The sequence below is a fragment of the Equus caballus genome, chromosome 1 (genome assembly GCF_041296265.1).
Source record: "Equus caballus isolate H_3958 breed thoroughbred chromosome 1, TB-T2T, whole genome shotgun sequence".
NCBI classification, from domain to species: Eukaryota; Metazoa; Chordata; class Mammalia; order Perissodactyla; family Equidae; genus Equus; species Equus caballus.
The window spans coordinates 153122599-153138850 of NC_091684.1; the positions used below are offsets into that span (position 1 = coordinate 153122599).

At 42.3% G+C, this 16252-nt stretch overlaps 1 protein-coding gene across 10 annotated transcripts in view; it reads left to right on the top strand.

The window, feature by feature from the left end:
* Positions 1 to 2583: 2583 nt before the first annotated feature.
* Positions 2584 to 16252, top strand: part of ATP8B4 (ATPase phospholipid transporting 8B4 (putative)) — a 216286-nt gene continuing 202617 nt past the window's right edge. The window contains exons 1-3 of one of the 10 annotated variants that reach the window (XM_023617657.2): positions 2584 to 2694; positions 3120 to 3202; positions 15838 to 15929. The gene's annotated coding sequence lies outside the window, so the exon portion shown is untranslated. Of the gene's footprint in view, positions 2743 to 2831; positions 3203 to 9401; positions 9791 to 15837; positions 15930 to 16252 lie in introns of those variants that run through there. The other 9 variants (XM_005603053.4, XM_023617645.2, XM_001499692.6 and 6 more) reach the window with 9 other exon arrangements.

The following is a 16252-nucleotide window of genomic DNA, read 5'->3' on the forward strand; positions in this document are numbered from 1 at the left end:
CTTTATCTTGACCCAGGCCTTCAATAGACACGAGGAGGCGGGAACACAGCCTCAAGTGTCTGGGGCCACCTTCCTCCTCCAGTGCTCTCCTACTGCTCCCAGCCTTGCTGGATTGGATGCCATGGTGGAATAGTGTGCCCTTTAGAGCTGGAGGAAACTAGCCACTAACCCAGATTTCTCAGCTGCCCCTACATATTTCTGAGTGTTTTTATAGTTAGTTATCTCTTGAAGCTTAGGCCCCAAGCTAGGAAAAACCAGGACTTGGTGTCTGTCTGCATTGTTCCCCTTCTCTCTCTGGTCTCTGGCATGACTTAACCCCTTGTCTCCTCCTCCTTCTTTTCTGGGAAGATATTCACTTGGCCACTGTAGATCCCAGGCCTTGAGACTGGAGCACATTCTACCTAAAGGTGGCTCAGCATTAGTGGGGAAGTGTCTAGAACTGGAGTGATGATACCTTGTCATTGTTCATCTGGAATTTATATTTCCCCTAAAGAAAGCCTTTAATGGGGTCTGTTCCCTTCCATTAGATATGAGATACCTCTAGAGGGCAGGATAACCCCACAGCCACTTTGAACAGCTTTGCCTCACTCCTGTCATCCTGTGCTTTCTCATCCTGCACCACGCCCCTGTGCAGTCTTCCCGCTCCATAGTACAGATTTCCTTACACCCTGCAGTAGAGCATGGCTTCGGCACCTTATGCAGGAAAGAATGCATTCAGATTGCTTTCCTCAGAGGTGGGCTTCCTAAGGCAGCACTTGAGACCTTCAGGACTCAATTCCTGCCTAACCCTTGCCTGGTCTCCAGTCCTCCGGGACCTTTACCGATGTACTGAAGTGACAGTGAACTCACTTCTGCCCTCCACATTCGTGACTGGTGTAGGATGTGTGTTTGTGACTCGCTGCAGCCATTTGGCATGGAAACCCAGGGGACAGTGAAGGCTGCTGATCTCTGCGGTGTGATGGAGCAGCAGCCAAGGAGAAGAGAGAAAAACTATTTGGTGATATTTTGTCTCTTGGGCTGTTAGCTTGTAGAACTAACAAGATCCGCCCTACTCTTCTCTTACTCATCTCTTGGGATTCAGTTTCACATGTTACCCTGAGGTTTCCCCCTGACACCACCACACCCACAGAGAAATAAGTCCTCTTTCTCCTATAGCTCCAAAGTGTATTTGCATAGGGGTACCTCTATTCGACTTTCTAACATATTGTATCACAATGACTTATTGACAACTCATTTCCCTTCCACTAGAAAGGTTCTTGCTAGGGTAAGACCAGGTCTTGGTTATCTTGGGATCCCCAAGGCCTTGCAGAGGGGTTGGTACAGAATTGGGGCTTGGAAAATGATGAAAAATGTGTGAAATCTCATAGAGATAGTCCTGATTAGGAGCTTGAACTCTTTTGATCAGGGATACTGCACTTTCTAAATGACATCCAAGGGGTATGGAGAGTTCACACCTATTGATGTGCAGGGCAGGCTAAAAGGGTAAAGAGATAAAGGGAAGAGCTCCTTTGAAGCTATGCAGCCATGCAGTTCTTCCTTCTTTCTGGATGACAGTTTGCTAAGGAGAAAGTGGGGCTGGAGTGAGTGTTAAAAGATCCTGAGGGTCTGGCTGCTCCTGTATCTGGAAGGTTCTGAGATGGCAAGAACCACTGGAACAATGAAACTGATCCAAATCGAGTCCCTTCCAGATCAGCTCCTCCTTTCTGGCAGATGTCCCCTATTGTTGTAAGGACTTCTTATCATGTCAATCTATATAAAAGTGGAGCACAAATATATCTCCTGGACACTTATCATGTGCAAAGAAGACACTGTACTTCCCTGATAGCAAGAGATACATCATTTTGGGGAGTGTTTGTCTCCTGGATGCCAATAGTCTATTCCAGGATCCAGTTTTGGCTGTGGAGCATTTGTCATTTGGAAACAAACTGTTAGAATGACTTTTACAACTAGGGACGCCAACTGTCTGACTTGGGGTTAGGCTGTCTGGTTTAGGGCTAGGTCATTTAGTTCTGGAACACATGGTTCAGAATGCATTTGAAAGGGCAAGTTAAATACAAATCACCTGGTTTTGGTGAGTGGGCTTGGATAACAACAGACTTTCTGGGTCCCACTGTTCTGCTTTGTATCTGAGTGTTTGCACTGAAAGGAATATTTGGGAGAGCCCTTGAGGGGAAGTCCAAATTGCTGGAGGAGGTAGACTCCAGAGGTGACCTTGAGCACCCGGGAATTTGGGTATCTCTTTTTTTTCTTAATCATACCAACTTAATTTTAGTGTAGTGGTGGACTTAGGTTATTTTTAGTTGACTTTTAATTCCTGAGATTTTAATAGTAGAGCAGGAAACTCTCTAGTCTTAAATTCAGGTCCCTAGCCAGGGCTTAACTTCTAAAGAAATTTCTTCCTTCTTGCATTCTCTGATTTTCTTTTTGTGGTTTTCGTGAGTTAGTTGAGTAATAACTAAAACTCACCTTTGAGTCTTCATTGAGGATGGAAAGTCCCTCATAGGAAATGGCAATGGGTCAGTCCTTTATCTTGGCCAACGTGAGGAAATCTGCTTTCTTACACAAAACGTTAACTAGCCAACAGGAAGTAATTGGTGGGGAGCCTGGGGGAGGAGGAGATGAGTTCCGTTCTCTTGGTGCACTTCAGCCCGGCACACTATGATAAGTGCCAGATAGTAAATGCACCTATAAGAGGTTAGAAAACTCTACTTTCTTTTTGTTTACTAAAGACCGTGAGCGAAGGTATGATTTCAAGCTTTGGTGAAGCTGATTCTGAATGGGAAGTGAGTAGGTTTCAATCACTGAAAAGAAGAGGGAGTGGTGCGGAAGGAACCTGTTTAGTATACTTCCGTGCCTGCTGGTCCTTGTCATGGAGTAGTGGTTTTCAAACGGTCCCCTGGGGTGCAGGAAGAAAGTACTAGAACTTGTATTTATCTTTATTGATCTCATCCTTTAAAACCATCTATTTCTTGTGCTGTTTTATGGTATATTGAAAGGATACGCTTGGGGACTACTGTCCTAGAAAGCAGAGGAGAAGGCAGGTGGCTGTATTAGAATGGAAAGAACTGGAGATGTGGAGTAGCTGAGAACTCGGATGTCTTCCTTCTCTTCTGATAAAGGAAATGTGGTAGCCATTTGGGAAGATTCTGGAGAGAGAGCTGGAAGGACATTGACCTTTCGTTGGACAATGACTATGTGACAGGTACTGGGTTATATTATTTATTCTTGTTCTGTCACTGTATATGTAATTTACACATGCCCTCTTTCTTTTACGCACTTGTTATTAATCTAGTGAGTATCTCTTTTGATCTTCACAAACAGCTTAAGAAGAAGATTTTAATGTTCCCAATTTTACAACCAGGAAGCTAAAGTTTAAGGCAGTGAAGTAATTTGCACAACATTGCATGATTTATACCTCAGCAAGCCTCATGTTTTGGTGCGTAGGTTTACAGTGTAGAGGCCGGGGCTCCTCTCAAGGAGATTCTGCTTCTGTACGTTCAAGTGGGCTGGTCTGCTCACAGCAGGTGGATTGCTCAAGAATGTGTTGCTAAAATTGGGGAATACTTTGTTTTAGTTCTTTCCTTTTTTTATTGTATATGTCCAATTTGTAATTTTGGTCCAGAGAGACTTCTCTGTCATTCAGGTTGACACGAGGCCTTGGTCTGACACTTCAGTCGGCTCAATCTTCCTTTCTTGGCATTAAAAGCAAGCGAGCAAACAAACAAAAAAACCTAAAACTCTTGTAATGGCTAAATTCCGGGGAATTGATTAAATCTTAATTTGTCCATTTCATTGTGATTGAATTGGATTGACACAAAGTGAGTGAATCTGCTGTTTGACGGGCCCGTTCTCAGTAGCAGAGCCTGTTGTTTTCCTCTTTCGTTGCAGAACCCCCTCACCTGTGTGTCTGACGCCTCCCAAGACGTGATAAGTGTCTTAAGAGCAGGAATCACGTTTTGTTTATCTTTCTATGTCCTATAAAGAGCCTAGCGCAGTATCTGCATTTGTTGAATGAAAATATGTTTCTTAAATCCATTTCTTCCAACTGTAAATTTCAAACTATGGGTCAGGGCATTCCATTTGCTATAGGTGGTTAATGTGTTTACTTAAAATGGTAATTCGTTGGCTTTCTTAGCTGTCTTGGTAGTAGAGCTAGACATAGTCACAGGTTCTAAGAAATGTAATGCTGTTTATTCTATCCAGGAAAGTTGTGTGGCTTCAGATTCTTAAATATAAAAAATTCCATCTCTTCCTTTTAATGAAATATGTACAAAGTTGGAGGACCAGGTAAGAGGCAAGTAAATTAGCAGGAAAGTTTTCTTTCAAAGGCTCAGATAGTTAATCAAAATCCATTTAGCATAACTCACTGGATTATTGTGCGGACAAATTGAAGTGGTCATTGAGAAAGCTCTTTGGAAACTCTAGATTACAGACATGAGGGACATTTGTAAAAAGGAAGGTTTTAAAGCAAAACAAGGCCGTTTCAAAGCCCACAATTTCTGGTGTTCTGATAATGTCCATGCTGCCTAATGAAGACTCAAGATTAAGCCCTGTTCAGGTAATATTATCTATGGGAATAACAGAACATTTACCATTTTAATCATTTTAAGTGTACAGTTCAGTGGCATTGAGTATTTTCAGAACGCTGTGTAACCATCACCACCATCCATCTCTAGAATTTTTTTGTCATCCCAGTCTGAAACTCTATACTCAGTAAACGATAACTTCCCATTCTCTGCTCCCCCCAGCGCCTGGTTAGCTCTCCTCTTTGCCTGTGCTAGGGACTAAATATAAGTGGAATCATACAATATTTGTCCTTCTGTGTCTGGCTTATTTCACTGAGCGTAATGTTCTCAAGGTTCGTCCATGTTGTAGCATATGTCAGAATTTCATTTCTTTTTAAGGCTGAATAATATTCCACTGTATGGATATACCACATTTTGTTTATCCATTCATCCATCGATGGACATTTGGGTTGTTTCCATCTTTTGGCTGTTGTGAATAATGCTGCTACAAACATTGGTTTACAAGTATCTGTTTGGTTTCCTGCCTGCAATTCTTTTGGTTATGAACCTAGGGATGGAAAAAGAGCAGAACTTTAAACTCTCACTTCCCTCCACACTTTTTTGGTTCTCCAGAGCAAGTGTCTCTCCTCTGTTCATGCCCTGCAGGGTGAGCTGCTGCCCTCTTCACCTTCGTTGTGTGCTGGGCCTCTGTCTTTTCCCTAGACTCCTCCTCCTCCTCCTCCTCTGAATTTAATACTTCAAGATACAGCTACATATGGTCTGACATCTGACTATACCCACTCTATGCCTGTGACAAGGTCTGTTTACATTAGGCCTGCCAATTGGCACGACTTTGGGGACTGACAAGTGAGGGTGAGCCAAGGGAAATTTAGTTGAGGGCACATTGTAAATGGAAATTTAATGGAAATGGAAAGTGTCATATAGAGAACTACACTTTAGAGTTCAGCTTTAAGTCAATTATGAATAAATTACTATTTTCTGGGCACTGTTGAAATACAGCAGTGAATGAGACAAGAGCTCTGTTTTCGAGCAGCTCACATTCTGGAGGAAGATGCACACATATCTAGTAAGCTATAAATAACTGTACCACAAGGCTATTACGATCATTTGTTGATTCAACATTCATCAGTCACCCACTAAGCCCTGCTCTAGGCCTTGGGTGAGCAACAGTGAACAGGACAAAGTCCCTGCTCTCCCAAAGCTGACCTTCTGGTGGGGGAAACTGGACAATAAACAAGAAAATATACAGTTTAATGGCTGTGTGGTTTTCGTATGGAGAAAAATGAAGCAAGATAAGGAATAGAGAGTGATAGGGATTGTGTGTGTTGTTTTAGGTAGGCTGACCAGGGCAGGCCTTTCTGAGCTGGTGACTTTGAGCACAGGTTTAAGGGAAACGGGGGAGAGAGTCAAGGGGACATGTGGGTGACAAGAGAGTCTGGTAGAGGAATAGAAGCACCTGCTGTAATGTTATATTCTAGAGATGGATAAAGAGCTTTGGGACTTTAAGTGATGGGACGAATAAATCTGATGCTCTGTGATTTTAAGTACCACATAATTCTATGACACTATAAAATTATTTTTTATTTAAGCACTCAAAGATCTATCTGCAAGAGAGTATTCAACGGCAAGATGCTTGCATGTTAAAATGAATGAATATTTCAAAATCATAAGACATCAGTGCTAGGAGTCCCCCTCCGCACCACATGCACGCATCATGAGAGCTTCTGTGCGTGGGATGAACATGAAGTAGGCGTTCTGTGGTCTGACTGTAGGTGTGGTAAGCCCATCTTTGCCCTTTTTCTATTTTATCCTACTTTCTTCTCCCATTAGTATTCCTCATTGTCTCAGTGTGGTTAGTTAGTAAAAAATATGATTAAATCAGTTCAGACTATTTAGTACATGAGTAACTAGAGCATTTCAAACTTATTTAGATCTTTTAGAAGCATTAAACAAGAATATGCTTAGTAGGCCAAAGAAAGACATCTCTAGTCTTGAAATTTCAGGGACGATGACAAGGTGTGTGACCTTTTCTGGTATCAGAAGCTTTTGGGCAAATGGAACAAAATCACAACATGTAGCTCCTTAATCTGGCACTCTGTCCATTACGGTGCTGGGCTCTGTGTGTGTGTGTATGTGTGAGGGGGGTTGCGAAACTGAAGACACTGTCCTTCCAGTCCTCATCTTAAGTAATCTATAGAATGAGAGGGAAGATAGCAGATGTAGGATAAGTGTCAGGGGATGGAACCAAGCCTAGGCTCCAGCAGTGCCCACGACAGAGGGACCAGAGATGCTGGGAGAGTCAGAAAAGGCTCTGGATGGGAGCAGACATGTGATCTGGTTCTTTAAGGATGGATCGGCAGTGAGAGGATGAAGGGAAAGGCCTCCCAAAAGGAGAGCAAAGATGCCATGGTAGGGATGTGCAGTTGATGTTTAGGTAATGGAGAAGGGTCCCGTGGACTAGGGCAGAGGATCTGGCTTGGAGATTGTAGGAATAACTCTGGAAAGATAAGTGGAAGACCAAGGGAAAAAAAGAGCTCTGTGTTTTCCTTCTTTTGTAAATTGCTTTCTGTCTCATTAATTTATCAGATTATAGGCAGAATCATCCCTTGCTCCTCCATCTGTCTGCTGTTAGTGGGGGCAACCACAGATCTTGAGATGCTCCCTGTAAGCAAAAACACTATCTTCTCAGAGTTGCATTTTTATTAGTTGGCAAACAAGCTCATTGTGAAAAATTTAAGCAGTACAAAAGGGTAAGAACCAACAAAACATTTCTCCCAGGGCCCACCAGCCCCTCAACCCCCAACCATTCCTCAGAGGTAATTGCTGTTAGTTATTTCTTCTTACTTAGCCTTCCTGTTATCATTTATTCAGTCAATGAATATTTATTGAATGTTTATTCCAGATACTGGGTATACAACAGTGAAGAATAGTCTCTTCTCTCCAGGAGCTTATTTTATTATTTTTTGTCTGTTTTTTTTTTTCTTTCTTTCTTTCTTTTTTTTTTTTTGGTGAGGAAGATTGGCCCTGAGCTAACATCTGATGCCAATCTTCTTTTTGCTTGAGGGAGATTGTCCTTGAGCTAACATCTGTGCCAGTTTTCCTCTATTTTGTATGTGGGATGCTGCCACAGCATGGCTTGGAGCAGTGTGTAGGTCCGTGGCTGGGATCTCAACCTGTGAACCCCAGGCTGCCTGAGTGGAGTATGTGAACTTAACCACTACACCACTGACAAACAACAGTAAACAGACAGTAAACAGCAAACACATTTAGGATGTTTTTACCAAATGAATTATCCTATATGTACTGTTTTGCAACTTGCTCTTTCCACTTGGCAATACATCTTGGGCATCTTTCCATGTCAATCTGAAGAGGCCTCCCTCTCTCACTGGTAATAGCTAATATTTATTGAGCATCTACTCTGCTCCAGGCACTGTCTTAGTTGCAACAATCCTCTATGGTAAGTACTGTAATTATCACCTTTTTACAGATGGGGAACTGAGGCCCAGAGATGTTTGGGAACTTGCCCAGAGTGAGCTGTAAGTCACTGGTGGAGCCAGATCTGAATCCAGACGAGCTAATTCTTCACTCCCGTTCTACTCCTTCTTCATGGTTGCATAGTACTCCTTTGTATGGATGTACCTTAACTTATTTAGCCAGTACCCTATATTTAAGCCATTTTTAGTTCTTTGCTATCACAAACAGTACTATAATGAACATTTTTACAGATATGTTTGCCCATGTTTGTAGTCATCTGGAAGGTAAATTTCTAAGAGATGGAAACATTCACATTTCTATATTTGATAGGAACTGCTTAGTTTCCATTTTAAAATATTTTACCAATTTCTATTCCCACTAACAGTGTAGGAGAAGGTGCTGATTTCGTTATATCATCTTTAACAGAGGGAATTACCAAACATATAATAATTGCCAATGTGATAGGTTTAAAAAATGATGTAGTGGCTATACTTAAAATTTTTTTTAAATTTAAAAGAGCTTTTCATTATAAACGTTTCAAAGAAATGATTGCTTCTTTATATAGGCTGTGCTTAGTCCTTTTTATTATGCGAGGAAGAAAGCCATCACTCTCATTTCAAGAAATCTGCAATTTCTTGTGACTGCAGAGCCTTGGCAGGGAAAAACTCTCCTTTCTCTCTGGTCTGGCTCTCTGTGGAAACCTGAGGGCTCAGTACCAGGGTGCTCTAGGAGAGTGGAGTTGACAATGCACAGGGGATCAGCTTGTTCTGGTTGTAGAGACATGATTAAAACATATTTGATTTCAGTACTTAACTGCAAATCTGATGCAACTTCTGGAAAATCTATAAATGGCTTCAGACGTATTTAAAAGGAGCCATAACCCTTTCTTTTAAAAATAGACACATACCAAAATATTTTGTTTTCATCTAATCCCATCTTATAAGCCAGAACCTCCCCCAAAGTGATTCTGAACTAAAAAGTCAGTGCATTTGTTCTTCAGCATCCTCAGGGTTAATTGCTTGCTTCCTCTGAGCAGAAATTAAGAATGTTGGGAAAGAAGAAGTGTCATTACACTGCGTATTAAATGGTGCTTGAGTGTGCTTAGCTTTCATCCACGAGAGAGTTGAGCTTCCCTTGTAATGATTAAACAAAACCAAACCAAACCATTGCTAATTCCTTCATCTCTGGGCAAAACAGGTGGGAACTCCAAAGAGGTTTGCTTATTCCCCTCAGTCGGGGGCTGATAAAAGTTTGGTAAGAGAAGTGGTGACTGGTGACCCCTTCTGTTGTCTGCTTCCATCCTTCTGAACTCTTGGTTCCCACAGAGGAAGCCATCCTCCAGAAGCCAGCCTCTAGGGAGATTCCTTTTGTTTCTCCAAGATTAACCGATTCTATCCTGGCAGCAACAGCAGGCAACCGTAGAAGGAGAGACTCTTCTGGGCTTTTGGTGTTTTTCCAAGGAGCAGTCCCCCCCGCCCCACCAAGTTCCTCACTGGTAGTAAAGCTGCTTTCCTACAACGTCTTCCTCTTTTTCTGATGAGATGCTGATTCTGAGCTGCCATCTAGCAGCTTCCGGTGGTGGTAAGTGGTCAAGAGTTTTTTTCCGGGAGTTGATCTCAGGTTTTCAAGAATGTCCCCTAGAGACCCAGTTTGTTTTTCATGTAATTACTAGAGCTTTCAGAACAACCTTGCTTTTCTCATTGATATGGTCACGGAATGGGTACCTGTTTGATCTTCCTGCACTGCTGGGAAATCTCCCTGTTGGGGGAGAGGGTTAGGTCCAGGCTGAGGTGAGTCGGCGGGAGGGGGGGGGAAGGGGGGGTTGAGGCGGGGGGAGCATTCCAGGGTTGGTGACACCAAGAGGAGAGCTGGCTCTGGGCTGATTGGGGCTTTTCTGTTTCTTTTTTCCAAGTGGATGTTTTATTTTGCTGTTTTCGTCTTCTGTGTGGTTGAGGTTTGGCAAATAGCCTTCATTATTCTACTCCTATTAAAATATAATTTGGGGAGAAGTTAATTGGGTTTGGAAAATAGGACATTTCCTTTTTTTTCTTTGAAGTTCAAGTTTTTATTCTGGTAGCATCACCTATTCAATGGTCAATGGGCGTAGCCACAATGCCCATTTCTTCTTGGTTTGTGGGTATTTGTCACTTCCTTTGGTAGTAGTTGGTTTCAGTTTTTTTCAGGGAGTTTGTATCTAGAACATCTATTCAAGATATTGTTTATTCTATGATCAATTCATGCTTTGGAATAAACAATTTGTCACTAAGCTCTCCCTCTGAGGCCTGAGGGGAATGTTTTCACTGCTGAGATTTGTCTGAACAGAAAAATGGATTCTTCTAGCTGTTTTGTTGATAGACAAGAGAGAATCTCAGGTCCCTGGTTAACAATTAGCTGTTTTGAAGAAAAAGGAACTGGCGAGAAACATTAATTGGGGGCTGGAGGCTTATTAGAAAGGAGACGAGGAAATATAGTATCGAGTATGGGATCACCACCACCTGTGTCCACGAACTGTCGCCTTTGCTCAGGGGTTGCTCCATGCTAGCTTTTACTGCAAAATGAAAATTCAGAGTGATTTGTTTAACCAGTATTTATCTATCTTGTGCTTTTATATTGTTTCATCATGTATGTGTCTTTAAAAATGAGGGACCAAGTGATTTTTTTTGTGCCCCTGGTTGATTTTTTTTTTTTTTGTGCACAGGATTTTATATTGTTCTTGCAAGGTAAATTGGAAATTTTCATTTAGTAAGAAAACACTTAAACTATCATTTCAAAGTAAACAGAAAATTATAGCTCTTCTTGAAATACTTCTTAACGTATGTATTCTAGATGCTTGCATGGCACGTACAAGAAATAGATGGTAGTATTTGTTGTCAGGATTTCTCATGAAAAGTCATAGAAAATGATAACCTCTAAATGTTCCATGTTTGTAGCACATGCCTAAGAGTCTTACTTGACTCCTTAGCAATGTTACATATTTTCCAAATATTAACAATAAGTTTCTGATTAAACATAAAATGTGAATATTAAGTATTATCGATCATTGTATTTCTGGAAACATGTTTCTTCCTTGATTTGAGGCTACCTTTCCCTCTTCTCTCCTTTTCTTTACTCAACTTCAGTTTGTTAATCACCTACCCTGTGCCAGGCTCTGTGCTAGATGCCCAGAGGAAGAGAGCACAGTAGGAAAGCCACAGCATTTCATTATAAGATCGCTTCCTCTGACCCTCTTTTGAGTTGAGTGTTCCCTAGGACTCTACTCTTGTCTTTTATTGACTCCTCCTCACCCTCTGGTCCTCTCCCCACTTCTTCCTGTTCTTGTTCTTCCTGAGTGAGATCATTCATTCCCCATGATCTCAACGCTTCCTTATATGTTGATTCCAAGTCTACAGATCTGTCTTCTCTCTTTAGGGCTGAGGATGTTTTCAAGGATCAAGAGGCATTTCAAGCCTAATGTGTCCAAACTGAACTTATTATTCTCCCTCCTCCATTCCTGCCCCTGTTCCCCCACCATCTCCTTGTCCCTTCACTGCCGTATTTGTCATTTTAGTTAATGGCATCTCTGTCTCCTCATTGTCTCAAGCCAAAAACCTAGAAATCACCTCAGATTCCTCCTTGTTCTGCACCCCAAAATATGGACCATTTATAAACTCTGTCAATTCAACTGCAGAAACATTTCTAGAATCCAGCTCTACTTGCCTGTTGTCGTCGCTCCCCCATCTCTTTCCATGCCAGTTCATCTGTGAGAATAACCTTCCTAAAAACCCTGACAGCAGGTACTTGCATAGAGAGACTCAAGGGAGCAATGACAACGGACAAGGTGGCCTAAATTTTAATCATCACATTCTACTGAGAGACCGCCTCTGCCTCCCCATTATCTGCAAGATCAGCCACAGGATCTTGACCATAGCAATGCTCTGCGTCACCTCCTCTATCAAATGGGGCTAATGGTAGTCCCTGCCCATAGAGTTTTAGTGAGGGTTAAATGAGATGATAGATGTCAAGTACTAGCACAAGGCCAAGTACCCCGTGAATGGTAGTGATGATGATGACAAAGATGAAGACAGTGACTTCTTTCAGAATCCGTCTTTTATTTACCTTGCCAACTCCATGTCACACCACTCTCCTTCATGCCCCTTGTAATCTGGTTGCCACGACTGTCACTGTTCCCCAAACCTTCCCTTCCCTTTCACATCACTTGGTCTTTCCACATGCTGTTCCTTTTGCCTGTCCTTACCTCATTTTATTGGGCAAACTCTTCTTTTCCTTTCAAAAGGACTCAACTAGGAATCACCATCTGTGAGATCTTAGTTGACTCTGCAAAACAGGCTTGGTGACTCCCTTCCCTCTGTTTCCATAATTCTTAGTCTGTCATAGCCCGGCACTTGCCATTCTAATGATCTTTCCACGTAGCTGTTCTCATCTTCCCCAGACTGTGGGCTTTTGAGATAGGGGCTAATGATCCTTGCCTCCCTCCACCCAGCCCAGGTTTGACACACAACAGGCATCTGGTAAGTGTTTGATGATGGCTCTCAAATTTGATGGGAGGTTTTCTACATGTGGAGAGTTAGAAGTACATTTAAGAAAAATTAAAATAATAGTAGCTTTCCTGTCTCAGATACTAACTTTGTGGCAGGAAGCACTGTGCTCACGTCCTTGCAGGCATGATCTGATGTAGTTTGCCTAATGATCCTGTGAGTTACTCTGATTGTCCCTGTTTACAGATGAGAAAACTGGGGCTTAGAAGGGAGTGGGACTTGCTGGAGGTTATAGGGCTAGCAGGACCAAATGTGGCCCTCTGACTCCAGCGTTGGTGGAGGAATAGGGAAGTGAGAAAGGGAAGGAAGATGACCAAACCAGGGGAGACGTGTCTGGGAGAGAAAGGGTGCAATGAGGAGAAGCAGGATGAAAATGCACAAGAGAGGCAGCAAGAGCAGACTGGGAAAGGAAGAGAAAGGAAAGAGAAAAGAAAGTTAGGAGATGGAGTTGGAAAATGAGCAAGGGATAAACAAGAGGAGGAAGGGGAGCAGGGTTCCCACCACTTTAGAATTTTGTGGCTGAGTAACAGCTGCATGGCTAACAGAATATAAACAGACTTCAGTGTCGACATGACAACTCACAGCAAAGACAATCTGATATATGGTATATGGAAATAGAATAGTTTATTGTCGAGGCATGGTAATTAGATGTAATTGCTAAGCAATTTATAAATTTGGCTGTACCAACCATCATTCTTATAAACACACACACATGGACTGGCTTACATTCTTTTTACTTCTACTTTTGCCCAGTGTCTACAGTCTGCAAGCACTATGGCTGTTGGCTGCTGTCACTGACACCAAATATGATTAAAATGTTATCTACATCTCTCACTGCGACGTGACACTCGAAGCTGCACACATGCAGGACAGAGGCCCAGGCTTATTCTTTATCCCTTGCTGGTCTCGCCTCCCAAGGTTGAGATTTCCTTGCTGTACCAGCATCTCCCTTCCCGGGTCTTAGAGCTGTGCTTCGGCCCCTCCATCCCTCAGGGGCCTGCCCCCGGGGAATGTTCCTGGGCTAGTTGGCAGGGTTGCCAGCAGATATGATAGCAAGGTTACCATGTCCAGGGTGGGAGGACTCACTGAGGCTTTGCTTTTCAGCCTCTGGGAACCAAGGGCCAGAGGGAGGAAAGGGGCAGGGGTAGGAGCTGAGAAGATGGAGGGCAGCAGGGTAGACCTGAACCTGCCCTCCCAACTTCCCATCCTCAGACCCTACTATTGCTCAAGTAGGTGGGCATTTGAAGCCCACCCTGGCGCTGGCCTCCCAGGCAGCCCTCCTCCCCTCCACTCTTGGTTGGGCCAGTCCTCAGAGAAGAGGTGGGTTAGGTTGGGAGCAGGTGCCTCAGTGAGAAATGTGAAGAGAAGTTAGGGAAACGGGGAAAAGAAACCGGGAGATTGAAAAGGAGAGAAGGGAGAGAGTAGGAGGGGAAAAGAGACTGGGGAGGAGAACGGAGGGGAAGGAACACATTTTTATGGAGTGAACTGTATGTACATTTCTATTTAACCTCACAACAGCTCGGGGAGGAAGGCATTATTGTCTTTATTTTACAGATTCTGAGATTGAGGGGTAAGTGACTTGACTAAAGTAACACTGGATAGAAAGTAACTGCACTGGGATTGGAATCTTGTTGTCCTAAAAGTCTCTCCTGTATAGTATATTGTCTCCAAAGGGGAATAGAAAGCAAAGTTGGGAGAAAGACAAGCTGTCTCTTTCTCAACTGCCCTGCCCCTTCCTTTCCCCTTTTCTAATCTCCTCCGATTTCTTTGCCTTCCTGTCACTCTACCCCATATTTCTCTTTCCACTGGTTCTTCCTCCTTCCCACTGGAGGTCCTGTCTCCCCACTGGAAACACATCTTCTCTTTAAGGTCTCATTACCCATTCACACGTATCGCCTTCATTTTACTGCAGAATGTTTTGAAGGACTCGCTGTCCTCATTTCATCCCAATGTTGACGTAGGTACTTTGACAAAGTTCAGAGGGCTGCCTTCAAGATAACTAACATCTAATGAACACTTCCATTGTGTGCCCCCACCCCCCACAGCCCATCCAATAGGTTCTGAGTCTTACAGAGCTTATTTGCCCTGGGTTCTGTAATGAGTTAGTGGAAAGCAGGAATCTAAGATCGGGCTCTTTGACTCCAGAGGAGAAGCTTCCAGCCACCACTTCCTGCTGCCCCTTGAGCAGGTCAGCAGGCTGTTCCCTTGGAGGCCTCTTGGTGAGTTTACTATAGCCAAAATGGGTCATTTGTCCTGTAGACTTTGGACCATAATTCAACAGCATACCAAAAACAGATCTATCTTTCTGGGGGCAGACTAGTTTAGCTCAGGAGGCTGATGATATAAAATAAGAATGACAATTTATTAATTTAAAATGTGTAATATAACTATCAGGAGGACCAGAATGTTCACTTCAGTGTGCATGACTCATGCCTCCTTTCCCTGTAGGCAGACTTCTGTGGGAAAGCAAGTTATTATCAGTAGGTTGCTTGGTAATTGTGGAATTAGAGCAGGGGAATTAACTGTAACAACCTGATTGTTGGATAGCCTCCGATCATTAAAGGGAATCTCCATTTTAATCTTTGGCTAAAAGCAAGGATTGAGTCACCTGCACCCAGGTGTATGCGTTTTCACTGTAAGTAGAGACCTCCTTGTGGAATCCTAATATGGACAGGATGCCCTCTTCTGCACACAGCTGCTTAAGTAGCATTCCCAACTTGGATGTCTTGTTATCGCCCTCAATGTCAAGTTTTCTGAAACCAACTCCTTATCTTCCCTGAACAAACTGAGTCTTCCTTTGACTTTGCCTTTTTTTTAATTAGAAAAATTATTTTGTGACCAAGATTAAAAAATTGAAATTTAAAAAAAATAAATTCTTCGTGCAAACATAACTTTCAATCTTTTTTAAAAAAGTGCTTGTTGCATTTTTAAATGAACTAACATATATAAAGCTCTTAGCTGTTATTTCTTAGCTATTCCCTTCTCTCGCTTCCTCTTTTTCCCATCCACACCTCTCTTTCTTAGGAAAGCTCCCTAGGACTTTCATACAAGGAAACCACTATTTTAATCCCTGTATAAGATGAAACCAAGAGTAAGATAAAACCTACCCAGAAGCTTTTCTTTTTCCATTTCCTCTGCTTTGGGGTGATTTCAAAAAAGGAAGAATGTATTCATGTCAATGTTGTTTGCTTCAGCACTTGTAAGGGGTTGAATTTCAAAATCCATGGTTCTTACTTATAGAGCTAAATTTCACTTTAGCAAATTTTTTCTCTCACCTGACGTTGTTTACTCTGTTTCCTTAGACATTCACTGATCCAAAAGTTCGACAGAAGATGACTCTTTCTTTACTCCAACGTCGTTTAGAGGTGAAGCCAGTGTCAGCCGGGGTATTTTGGTGAGTTAATAAATGTGCAAGAACAAAAGGACTAAATTTTCCTTCCTCCAAGTTACGCTAGAATCTGCTACATTAGTATGAATCCTTTGGTGAATATGCCTGGATTGCCGCTGTTACAAGAAAACAATTGGATTGCAGGAAACATGGACCTGAATATTAATTCTTAATTTTTCATTGTAACTTTATGTCTTACAGAGTAAAAACACTTGAATGCGATCATTAATAAGAAATAGCTTTCACAAATCTTGTAGAAATACTGTTTAATTCATACAACAGTGATTACATTATCACTCTGGATTAATTATGAAGTAGGGAATATTTTC